General features: G+C 35.8%; 1 long non-coding RNA gene across 1 annotated transcript in view; it reads right to left on the bottom strand.

Moving 5' to 3' along the window:
* The window catches only part of LOC110871213, a 31,399-nt gene extending 18,105 nt beyond the window's left edge, over window positions 1-13,294 (bottom strand). The window contains exons 1-2 of the long non-coding RNA XR_002553561.1: window positions 13,166-13,294; window positions 1,779-1,864 (exon numbers count right to left, since the gene is read on the bottom strand). This is a non-coding gene — a long non-coding RNA (uncharacterized LOC110871213). The remainder of the gene's footprint in view (window positions 1-1,778; window positions 1,865-13,165) is intronic.
* Window positions 13,295-13,848: the final 554 nt, after the last annotated feature.

Here is a 13,848-nt window from a genome sequence, read left to right as displayed (position 1 = left end):
CAATTTGAACCAATAGTGACCTATAACAGCAATTTCCCTAAATCCTCATTGGGCCCTTAAAATCACTAACTGACAATTTTGAATTATTATTATAATATGACTTTCCACTTGTTGATTGGACGGCAAATGTATATCACACATGAGCTCATTGGGCCGACAATTATTGTTCACATATGATAGGACCAAACATATTAATTGGGCGGCAATTTATTTCAAAAACATATTAATTGGACCGACATTAATGTTGTAACCTAAATGATTAATTCTGCTTTTATGATAGACAATTATGTAGGACGGCAACTTTGATATCTTAGTGGGTCGGTGATATGTAATTCACAATCACATGGGTCTGACACAACTGATTGGGTCGAAAACTATCACATGCAAGGAATCGACAACCCGACAACAAACTTAACAGCCGATGATTGGGCCTCGTTTAAACAAGTAGCCGACAACTTTTAATGTTCAGACAATCATGTGAAGAAGATGACAAATAGGCGAATCTCAGATGTAACAATTTTGAGCGGACCACTGATGGAACTATAAGCGAACCAACTTGTTGAACACTATAAGCGAACCACTTGTAGAAATAAGGAGCGGACCTGTCGAACACTATAAGCGGACCACAACTGAACCAATAAGCGGACCTGTATGGTGTTTGAAAAAGCGAACCACACTAATATTTTGGAGCGAATCTGTATGGTGATCGAAAAAGCGAAGCAAATGTATACTTTGGAGCGAACCTATAGATGTACATACGAGCGGACCTGTACGTTTGACGCGAAAATGAACCGAAAAGTCTCGATTTCTCCTAAACGGCTAGGAGTTTCGATCTGAAACTTGGTAGGGTTGTAGATCAGGTATACACGCACAACATATCCAAAAATCAGCTGAAACGGACCGTGAAAACCTCTTCAATTTGACGAAAAACAGTAAAAACCGTAAGAAATATGAAAAAGATGAAGAAGAAGATGAAATCGGATCTGAATCTGATGTAATCCTGTGCGAAATCGTGTGAAAGATCAGTGCAATCGAGCTCCTGCTCTGATACCAGTTGTAGGACCGGTTTTGAATCCGAAACGATTGCGAAACGTACGTATAACGTGCGGAATCCGTACACGAACGCGACCTAACACACGTGACGTAATATAAACGTGATTCTATTAATCAAATCTGAAAACGTACAAGAACCTGAATCACGATGTCACTTTCTCTCTCTAGTTTCTCTCTCTAGCTCTAGAAACCTCCAAGTGACAAATGTAGAAAAAGTTCTAAACTAAACATAAAGCTCCCTATTTATAGCCTAAGGCATTTAATGAGATTTCTCATTATTACAATTATGCCACCTTGCCTTTTGTCTAGTTATCACTAATATAACAACTCATTTTCTTCTGTTTCTCGCTACGGCTCGGATTGACGAAGGCTATAGACATGAATGTACTAACAAATTCCATAATCTGTTTTACCCTGTGAGCATCGGACTCGACAAGCACTTATTAGTCATTATTCGTCAAATGGTGTTAACATTACCATTTGACCCGTTTAGTCTAAATGACCAAACATTTTGCACTTATATTTGCATGGTATTTATTTTCCATTTCATTATTTAACCCATTTCGCCCCTTTTTCCATTAAACATGCTTCTTTTTTTTATCATTTTATTCATCCCGACTTGTATCATTTCGTGTCGGAACCCATATTTTGGATATAACCTTGGTCGTGTTTATAATCTATAAAGCAAATACGTATCCATAAAAAAGGGTGTAAGCTTTACTTACCTTGCATCCTTGCGAGCTTCATACTTGAACTTGTATCCATTTGACCCGTTCATTTCCAAGCTCCCATCTAGCTTGTCAGAGTCAAACTACCATATCATATCCACAAGATGATTAGATTAGTCAACATTAACATGACCAACACACCTTATGGATTCACACACTTATTCATCAAAGTATGCTATTTATTCAACAACTATATTTCTTTTTTCATAACTCTTTCCATTCACTAACCGTTTGACCCGTTAGTCAAGTTACTTATACGAACTAGTTAGTAAGTGATTTTGAGCACTTTAAGCATGTCACATAAAGTGTTATTTGTTTCTAACAATAAATACTTCATGACTAAATCAAGTATACGCAATCATATGTTTTTTTCTGGATTAATAATGACATTATTAATGTGCAGCGATTTTCTATAAAGCTGCTGTAATTGACCATTATGACCCATTCAAAGTCCGAACTAGATTAACATGTTCAAAGATGGATCGTAGAAAACTTCAATACCTTCGCAAGCATATAAGGTACACCTTCTAACGAATTTTCTATGATTTTATATGATTTTTATAAAATCAGCACAACAACTATATTTTCATTTTTTAAACAACTTTCAAGGTTTTGAACAGCGGTTTAATTCACTTTTTTGGCCTATTTAACAACCAAATTTGTTTCTTATGATTGAAAACAGTAAAAATTTACTTCATAAGCTTTCCAAAAAGGTATAGAACACCCAAATCGGATAAACGGTTGATTTTATATGATTTTTTTTTAAGATTAGTCGAAATCCATATAAAAAGCTGCGGAAATCATGTTTAGGGTCCTTTTAAATTTGTAGGACCGGTTTTTCGACCGTTCGATTGCGTAACGAACGTTTCACGTGCGGAATCCGTGAACGAACGTGACCGAACACACAATAACGTACTACTAATCGGGATTTATTGAAAGATATGACAAATCCGGTACACGAATCACGATTACCACTACTTTCTCTCTCTAGACTTTCTCTCTCTAAACTTGGATCTCCACCAACACAAATGTGAGAGAAGTCTTCCAAAAAACTCACTAACTAATGACATAAACTCCTATTTATAGGTCAAGGCATTTTAATGAGATTTCTCATTAATTACAAGTTTGCCACCTTGCCTTTTCTAACTAATTGTGACATTATGCGCTTGATTCCTTCCGGCTTTTCACTACGACTCGAATTGACGAAGGCGATAGACAATAAATGCATCAACAAACTCCCCCTTGGATATTGCCGCAGTCAATTCGTAGTGAAACTCGTAGCAACTTGTCTTTCTCTCTCTCTTGAGTTCCTCTTGCTTGAACAGAATCCCGGTGGATCTGTCTACAGCTTCCGTTGCTCTCTTTCTTCAGAATCTTCAGGCTCCCCCTTTCATCAAGCTTCCGTGCTTTTGGGATCAACGCCTGGCTTTGCGTATCAACAGATTAAGAAACATGCACATCTCAAACACACAATTATAACAAACAATATTGTGATTCAACTTAATGAATCAGCTAAACATTTGAGAATTTTCACATTTAAAACTGATAAAATTTGAAACATTCAATTTCTAATTCAAATTAATGTATCATCTTAAACATTTCAAATCATTAACCAACCTGTCTGTTCATCATGTTTAGCCTTTGAGATTTTGAAAATCAGCTCTCCAACATCAATTGTCGAAAGTCTTTTTGGATTTTTCAAAATAAGAAACATGAATGCAAAGACAGAAATTAAATGCAGAAATGAAATATGTACAAACATATTTTTGTGAGCTTGTGTAAGAGGATCATATCAGTTTTTGAGACACATCACACGCACCGTTAAGCTTTTAGACATTTTAAGTTCTAAACGATTCACGTTGATTGACGATATAGTTGTCCTCTTAAATTTTCATACAATTTTCAATCTATTCAGGATACTATTTAAGTGTTTTGTGAACTTAGTTCGATTCATGTGTCCCACCTCTTGAATATACTCCCGTATCCAGAATCCCAATATTCAGTCTTACAGGCAAGAATACTACAATGATATCTGTACATAAATTAGGGGTTAAATGCGAGAACTGAGGGATCTCAGGTCAGAACTTCCGTTCAGCAGAGAGATATCAGCTTCGACTTAGCAGTGTGTCCCCTTTAGAGGATCTTTTCAGCTACTACAGATGATTATCAATTTTATTGTCTAATCAGCTGAGGGCTTTATGCTATGTTTCAAGCATTTTGGATAAAGTATTAGCCAAGGACTAGGTCAGAACTACCGTTCAGCAGAAGTCCCGGAATAATACCCCAGACATCATAGAGTATAAACACCTAGTATATCAGAATACGAGACCTTTCAAACAAGATTTCAGGGGTTACCTATATATCCAAGTAGTGTTCCCCACGAATTTCACAAGTTTGAAATTTTAGGTTTATATCCCGAATAAATCTACTAAATGTACAAAAACCTATCGTCACATCATCAGTGAGACCGTTTATTACATTTGACATTACATTTCTTTAGCGTGCTATGATAGTCCACTGATTTACTATCATTTCCTCTTTTTCGCAACAAAACTCATTTTTAAATTTTTAATGTTTTTGACATTTTCAAATTTGACTTGAACGGTACAAGAATCACGATTACACCACTTTCTCTCTCTAGACTTTCTCTCTCTAGACTTGGATCTCCACTAACACAAAATATGAGAGAAGTCTTTCCAAAAGCTCACTAACTAATGACATAAACTCCTATTTATAGGTCAAGGCATTTTAATGAGATTTCTCCTTAATTACAAGTTTTCCACCTTGCCTTTTCTAACTAATTGTGACATTATGCGCTTGATTCCTTCCGGCTTTTCACTACGACTCGAATTGACGAAGGCGATAGACAATAAATGCATCAACAAACTCCCCCTTGGATATTGCCGCAGTCAATTCGTAGTGAAACTCGTAGCAACTTGTCTTTCTCTCTCTCTTGAGTTCCTCTTGCTTGAACAGAATCCCGGTGGATCTGTCTTCAGCTTCCATTGCTCTCTTTCTTCAGAATCTTCAGGCTCCCCCTTTCATCAAGCTTTCGTGCTTTTGGGATCGACGCCTGGCTTTGCGTATCAACAGATTAAGAAACCTGCACATCTCAAACACACAATTATAACAAACAATATTGTGATTCAACTTAATGAATCAGCTAAACATTTGAGAATTTTCACATTTAAAACTGATAAAATTTGAAACATTCCAATTTCTAATTCAAATTAATGTATCATCTTAAACATTTCAAATCATTAACCAACCTGTCTGTTCATCATGTTTAGCCTTTGAGATTTTGAAAATCAGCTCTCCAACATCAGTTATCGAAAATCTTTTTGGATTTTTCAAAATAAGAAACATGAATGCAAAGACAGAAATTAAATGCAGAAATGAAATATGTACAAACATATTTTTGTGAGTTTGTGTAAGAGGATCATATCAGTTTTTGAGACACATCACACGCACCGTTAAGCTTTTAGACATTTTAAGTTCTAAACGATTCACGTTGATTGACGATATAGTTGTCCTCTTAAATTTTCATACAATTTTCAATCTATTCAGGATACTATTTAAGTGTTTTGTGAACTTAGTTCGATTCATGTGTTCCACCTCTTGAATATACTCCCGTATCCAGAATCCCAATATTCAGTCTTACAGGCAAGAATACTACAATGATATCTGTACATAAATTAGGGGTTAAATGCGAGAACTGAGGGATCTCAGGTCAGAACTTCCGTTCAGCAGAGAGATATCAGCTTCGACTTAGCAGTGTGTCCCCTTTAGAGGATCTTTTCAGCTACAACAGATGATTATCAATTTTATTGTCTAATCAGCTGAGGGCTTTATGCTATGTTTCAAGCATTTTGGATAAAGTATTAGCCAAGGACTAGGTCAGAACTACCGTTCAGCAGAAGTCCCGGAATAATACCCCAGACATCATAGAGTATAAACACCTAGTATATCAGAATACGAGACCTTTCAAACAAGATTTCAGGGGTTACCTATATATCCAAGTAGTGTTCCCCACGAATTTCACAAGTTTGAAATTTTAGGTTTATATCCCGAATAAATCTACTAAATGTACAAAAACCTATCGTCACATCATCAGTGAGACCGTTTATTACATTTGACATTACATTTCTTTAGCGTGCTATGATAGTCCACTGATTTACTATCATTTCCTCTTTTTCGCAACAAAACTCATTTTTAAATTTTTAATGTTTTTGACATTTTCAAATTTGACTTGAACGGTACAAGAATCACGATTACACCACTTTCTCTCTCTAGACTTTCTCTCTCTAGACTTGGATCTCCACTAACACAAAATGTGAGAGAAGTCTTTCCAAAAGCTCACTAACTAATGACATAAACTCCTATTTATAGGTCAAGGCATTTTAATGAGATTTCTCATTAATTACAAGTTTGCCACCTTGCCTTTTCTAACTAATTGTGACATTATGCGCTTGATTCCTTCCGGCTTTTCACTACGACTCGAATTGACGAAGGCGATAGACAATAAATGCATCAACAAACTCCCCCTTGGATATTGCCGCAGTCAATTCGTAGTGAAACTCGTAGCAACTTGTCTTTCTCTCTCTCTTGAGTTCCTCTTGCTTGAACAGAATCCCGGTGGATCTGTCTTCAACTTCCGTTGCTCTCTTTCTTCAGAATCTTCAGGCTCCCCCTTTCATCAAGCTTCCGTGCTTTTGGGATCGACGCCTGGCTTTGCGTATCAACAGATTAAGAAACCTGCACATCTCAAACACACAATTATAACAAACAATATTGTGATTCAACTTAATGAATCAGCTAACATTTGAGAATTTTCACATTTAAAACTGATAAAATTTGAAACATTCCAATTTCTAATTCAAATTAATGTATCATCTTAAACATTTCAAATCATTAACCAACCTGTCTGTTCATCATGTTTAGCCTTTGAGATTTTGAAAATCAGCTCTCCAACATCAGTTGTCGAAAATCTTTTTGGATTTTTCAAAATAAGAAACATGAATGCAAAGACAGAAATTAAATGCAGAAATGAAATATGTACAAACATATTTTTGTGAGTTTGTGTAAGAGGATCATATCAGTTTTTGAGACACATCACACGCACCGTTAAGCTTTTAGACATTTTAAGTTCTAAACGATTCACGTTGATTGACGATATAGTTGTCCTCTTAAATTTTCATACAATTTTCAATCTATTCAGGATACTATTTAAGTGTTTTTTGAACTTAGTTCGATTCATGTGTCCCACCTCTTGAATATACTCCCGTATCCAGAATCCCAATATTCAGTCTTACAGGCAAGAATACTACAATGATATCTGTACATAAATTAGGGGTTAAATGCGAGAACTGAGGGATCTCAGGTCAGAACTTCCGTTCAGCAGAGAGATATCAGCTTCGACTTAGAAGTGTGTCCCCTTTAGAGGATCTTTTCAGCTACAACAGATGATTATCAATTTTATTGTCTAATCAGCTGAGGGCTTTATGCTATGTTTCAAGCATTTTGGATAAAGTATTAGCCAAGGACTAGGTCAGAACTACCGTTCAGCAGAAGTCCCGGAATAATACCCTAGACATCATAGAGTATAAACACCTAGTATACCAGAATACGAGACCTTTCAAACAAGATTTCAGGGGTTACCTATATATCCAAGTAGTGTTCCCCACGAATTTCACAAGTTTGAAATTTTAGGTTTATATCCCGAATAAATCTACTAAATGTACAAAAACCTATCGTCACATCATCAGTGAGACCGTTTATTACATTTGACATTACATTTCTTTAGCGTGCTATGATAGTCCACTGAATTACTATCATTTCCTCTTTTTCGCAACAAAACTCATTTTTAAATTTTTAATGTTTTTGACATTTTCAAATTTTCTAAATTTTTAAAAAATTTTTCTCCCCCTAAAATCAAAATATGTTTCAATTTTGATTTTCTAGGAAAATTTGAAACAAACTGTACAAACTTGACAACTTGATGAGAATCACTTCAATTCTCCATCCACTTTGGCGTAAACAATCAGAACTCCCCCTCACAACAAACTATTTTCCCATTATGATTTCAAAACACTTAAGTTTGTTTTAATCAAAATGGTTTTTCCGGAAAATTAGTTTTGTGTGACATTTCATAAACACGGGGTTTCATCACTTTGTTTTTCAAATTACCACTTGTAGGAAAGATGAATCAAGTACAACTTAATGTCCCTGATTTATCTTTTGAAAGATGAAAAATCACCAGAGTGAAATTTCTCAAGAAATGTGCCGATTCATGTTCCACGCTTACCAACCTGGGAACTCCGGCAAGTCAGGATTTTAAGCAACGAATGTAGGCACCCAAGCCTGACCAGCCTTGGGTGTATTTGAGTTATTTTCACTCGGGGTTTGAACATTCCTTTTTGTTTCATAAAATTCTTTAACCCCTTTAACCTTTCCGTCAACCATTTTTTCAAAAATATTTAGAACATTGGGGTTAAAGGTTTTTTCAACATCAAAATCTTTCTTTTCAGAAAAAGATTGATTTGAAATTTCAACTTCGTCAACTTTTTGTTTATAATTTTCAGCTCGCAATGGTGGAAAGTTGATATCATCCATTGGCGGAACTGAATTTTCACTTTTGAGCTCAACTTGTGGCTCCTCTGATTTTGACAAATCAGAATCATCGCCAGAACGTGGCTTGTCTGACTTTGATGAGTCAGATTCATCGCCGACATGTGGCTCCTTTGTTTCCAAAGAAACAGATTCATTGCCACAAACTGTTACCTTCTTCTTTATCTCCTCTTTTGTCCTCAGATTTGCATCTGATGAATTCATCTTGCTTGACTTTGCAATCGAGGAAGTTGATTCATCAGCACTCTTATTCAATCTGTCCGGTGAACCCGAGGACAAAATCTTCTCCAGATATTCTCTGGCCTTCTTCCTCTTCTTTCGCAGTTTGTCTTTTTGCCCTTGAGAAAGCTTCACTTTCGTTTCTTGAACTTTAGGTTCTTGGACCTTCTGTTCTTTGACATTCTGTTCTGAAACTTTCAGTTCCTTGGGCTTGACAGTGACTGGTTTCTTTGCCAATTTCTGAGAATTAACCCTTAATCTTTCATTTGATCTCCTTGGGCAATCCCTGGCAATGTGACCTTTGATTTGACAATTATAGCATCTCTTCGTCTCAAATCTCCGTCTCTGGCAGTTAACAGCAATGTGTCCTTGATAGCCACACCGGTAACACACTCTGTTATCATACCAATCACCATTGTCATACCAAACGCTCAGATCAAAGCACTGTTTGGCTTGGTGATACACTTTCCTCCTCTTGATTGTTGGATTTGACTTTTGAGCACTGTGGTCAAACCTGCACCACTTATTACCAACAATTTTTGAGTTTTCGTTTTTCAATTTTTGTGATTTTTGATTGCGATTGGATGATCGATCTGATGAGCTTTTATTCTCTTTTTGTACAATTTTCTCAGTTTTACCCTTTTGTTTTTGTTCTACAATCATCTTAACAGGTTTTTGCTTTGAGCATTCACCTATTTCAGTCGATTGCAAAACAGTATTTTTGAATTTTTCTTTTAATTCTAAAAACAATTTTTGTTTTTCAATTTTTCCATTTTCATCATCAGATTTTTCATCGCAATCTTCAACTTTGACATTGTCAAAGTTTGTGACATTGTCACTTATTGGAACTTCATTGATTGGTTTTGGACAGGGGATATTCAAAAACTCAGATGATGTCACAAAACCTTTCAATTTCTTTTCAAGCTCATCAATTTTAGCTCTCGAATTCTCAGCCTCATTTTCAAGCTGAGATATTCTTTCAAGATGAGATTTGATTAATTTTTCATTTTCAATCTTAATGTTTTCAAGAACAGACTTTTCATTGACTAAAACTTTTATCTGTTCTTGAAATTTTGTTTCATTTGCTTTCAGATTTTTGTTTTCAAGTTTTATCCAAAAATCTTCATTTTCTGAGGATTTCTTTTTTGCTTTCAAAGTCTTTTTCTTTCTCTTTCAAAACCTTGTTTTCTGATGTCAAACTGTTCAAATTACCCAACAGTTTGTCATTTTCAACTTTCAGTTTCTCACAAATTTCCTGAATCATAAGAATCTGTTTATCATCAACTTGCTTCTCATCTTTCAACTTCTTGACTTCCAATGTCAAACTTTCCACATCCTTCAAGAGTTTGTCATTGTCAGTCTTAAAGTTGTCACATTTGGTACAAACTGATTCAGAACTTGAAGATTCATTCTTCACAAATTCTTCATTCTTTGGAACTTGCTCTTCCTCTGTTTTGTATGTACCTGCACAAAAGATTTTAACAAAGTCAAGAGGATTCATATTTTCATCGATATAACAACCCCTCTTAATATCGTATTTCATAACATTTTTTGCTGCAAGACATATATTGACTCTTCGTCTCATTTCAAAAATGACATCCAAACTTATTTTTTCTAAGTTCTTTTCTATTTCATTCATCAACCCCTTCTTTTTCTTTTCATTTTCATACTTGTGTGTTTTGAGCTTATTAATAAATTCATTTGGATAAAAATTTGAGAACCTAGAATCCTTTTTCAATTCAATCAAAAATTCATCCCACTCTGAAGGTAACGCGTCTGCAAATTTTGATATTTTTTCAGCATTTGACATTCTTATCTCGTACCTTTTTAAATTGTCAAGTAAGCTTTCATACCGCTTTTCCAACTCATTAACTGTTTCATCTTTCTTACACAAAAAACATTCAAGTCTTTTAACCCAAAAATTTTTATTTTCATTCTGATATCTACTACCCCAAACCCCATCAAACCAATCATTTATCATTTCAAAGTTATCGTTTTCCTGTTCGTCAAACATTTTAACCACAATTTCTTTGTTAAATGACTTGGTTCAAAACTTTGTTTTTAGTTCAAAGACCACAAATTTCAATGTCTTGATATTTGCTCCTTGTAAAAACACTTCGAATCTCCTGCAACCACACAAACAAATGATCAGTTAAAAAAAATATAAAACTCTCAAACACAACAAATTGTGATTAGGCCTTTGTTATTAAAATGGACGGTGATGGTGGGCTGGGATTGGGCCAAACTTGATGTGTAAGTGGGGCGGTGCCTTTGAACTCAACAATACATGGGCTTGTGGCGGCAACAGTGATTGAACAACACTGAGATGGGCGATGTATTAATGAGCTGTTGATTGGGCCGCTAATCACAATTGCACAACAACAACTACTGGGTCAGTGGCATTGGGCTTCACAAATGTATGGGGCGGTCACTTAAAAGTCAACAACAATCACATGGGCCAAATCGTGATGGACGACACATTAATGCAAGTGGACAATGATATCACATGGGCGGCAACAACTACAACTATTGGGTTAATGTATTAAAGTAGGCGGTGGATTAAAGAACTTGGATTGGGCCAAAACTTGTTCAGTGGGGCGGTGTATTAATGATCGGTGAACAAAAAGCTGGATTGGGCCACATGGGCTGCACAAACGACAACTCAACAATCAACAAATTAGTGGGGCGGTGGAAGTTGATAACAATAACTAACCAACCATCAATCAATTGTAATTGGACCGATAAGTGTATTTGGGCGGTGACTTTATAAAGATGGCCGACAACTGTTACAGTATCAGTCTTTATGAAGAAGACGACTTATGAGCGGACCAACATGTAACAATTATGAGCAAGCCACAAACTGACTTATCAGCGGACCTGTGATATTTGACTAAAAAGCGAACCCTTATCAAACCTTTGGAGCGGACCACACTTGACACAATGAGCGATCCTAAAATTGACTTAAGAGCGGACCATCAGTTGTTCAATGAGCGGGCCTCAACTGTTTGAATAAGCGGACCAACAGTTGTTCAATGAGCGGGCCTCAACTGTTTGAATAAGCGGACCAACAGTTGTTCAATGAGCGGCCCATGTGATCTGATCGTATGACGCGAAATCAGACCGAAAAATCGCGATTACTCCTAAACGACTTGGAGTTTCAATCTGAAACTTGGTAGGGTTGTAGATCAGGTCTATACGCACAACATATCCAAAAATCAGACGAAACGGGCCATGAAAACCTGTTCAATTTGATGAATTTCAGTGAAAAACGTGAAAAATAAGTAGAAGATGAAGAAATAGATGAAATCGGATCTAATTCGGCTGAAATCTGGTACGGAAACGATGTGTTTGATCAAGCAATCGAGCTCCTAGCTCTGATACCAATTGTAGGACCGGTTTTGACGCCGTTCGATTGCGTATCGGACGTTTCACGTGCGGAATCCGTGAACGTACGTGACCGAACACACACTATCGTACTACTAACGTGATTTTATTGAATGATGTGACAAATCCGGTACAAAAACCACGTTTACACCACTTTCTCTCTCTAGACTTTCTCTCTCTAGAAATCTTCTCCTCCAAGTCTCCTCCTAAACTCTTTCAAGAACTAACTAAACTAGTGACATAATCCCCTATTTATATGGTCAAGGCTATTTAATGAAAGTTCACATTAATTACAAGTTTGCCACCTTGCCATTTCTAACTAAATATGACATTATGCGCTTGATTCCTTCCGGCTTCTCACTACGACTCGGATTGACGAAGGCGATAGACAATAAATGCATCAACAAAATTCGACCCAAACCATCAAATGAAACCCATTTCTATGGCTAAAACCCTTATTAAACTCTTGGTAATGGTTAGAAACCTATAACATAGTGATTGTAGGCTAAGAGATGTGAAAAACATCATCTATTTCAAGAAGTCATCATATGAATCCTAATTTTATGATCTTCTCAACTTCATCTTTGTCAATTTAAGAACTGGAACTAAAATTAACATATATTCAAGTCCTATTTGGTGATTCTTATACACCATCATGTTTAATTTCATACAAATCAAAGATTTGTCATAAACCCACTACTCATGAAATCATCAAATCAAGCTCTACATACAAACTAGTAGACAACACGATTCACTTGGGCATTTTAACGAGCACCTTATGGGCATGATTTTTATACCTCTTCTATTTAGTTCATGGCTAATATTTTTAACCAAGTTTCAATCATTAAATCAAACCCTTATGTCTAGCACTCATGAACAATATCAAATCTTGCATCATAACATCAATTTTTCTTAGATTTACCATCACTTTTCAAGTGTTCATCATATTTTCATAAAACCCATTTACCACTTACAAGGTTAATCCTTCAATCACTTGTTCATGACATTTAATTACCAATTTCACATCTAGGGTTCGTTCCTAGACTTATACTAGTGTCAATTTCACTATAACATTCAATCATTCACACTAATATTTCATTCATGCATGATTATCACAAACTCAAAATATCACCAAACTATAAATTTCGACATACCTTACGATCCCCTTAGCTCGGTGATCGTTTATATGTATTCAAATCCAAGTTTGGTCTTCAATTGCACCTTCAATTGGAAGATTTTGTGGAGTTTAGGGTTTTACCCTTTTTCTTCCTGCTCTGGTCGTTCCCCCCCCCCCACACACACACACACATTCTATGTGTGTGTTGTGTTTTAATTATTTGTTTTAATAAAAATTAGTTTCCTACTTGACGACATTAGTACCTATAGTTTCAAGAATTTACAATTGAAACTAGAACCCATGGTTTATCATTTCATTACCCATTACTAACTAAGTTAGTTCTATCTAGTTAACTTAATGGGTTCGGGGAGCCATAACCCGTTTTATTTTAGGTTCCGTTAACTTGGGCCTTTTATATACTTTGTTTTCTCAAAGTATTTATCCTTCTTTTTAATTAATATTAGATTATTTATTTAAATACTTATGTTCACCGGGTTAAATTTTACCACTAACGGTATTTTACCCATTCATTATTATTAACGTTGTTTGATTACCAAACCCGTTTTCGGGGTGTTACACCGCTCAATGTGCCTAGTCTTTTGATGTGCATGTGGTTCGTTGATTTGAGCAATCGTACCATCGTTATCACAAAGATCTCTAGGGGTCCTGAATGGTAGGGACTACCCCTAGATCGACAATAATTCAAGTGGTAGATCCATA

The sequence above is a fragment of the Helianthus annuus genome, chromosome 8 (assembly GCF_002127325.2).
Source record: "Helianthus annuus cultivar XRQ/B chromosome 8, HanXRQr2.0-SUNRISE, whole genome shotgun sequence".
NCBI lineage: Eukaryota > Viridiplantae > Streptophyta > Magnoliopsida > Asterales > Asteraceae > Helianthus > Helianthus annuus.
Note: the sequence above shows the minus strand (reverse complement) of the source record. Positions and strands in the feature narration are given on the sequence as shown.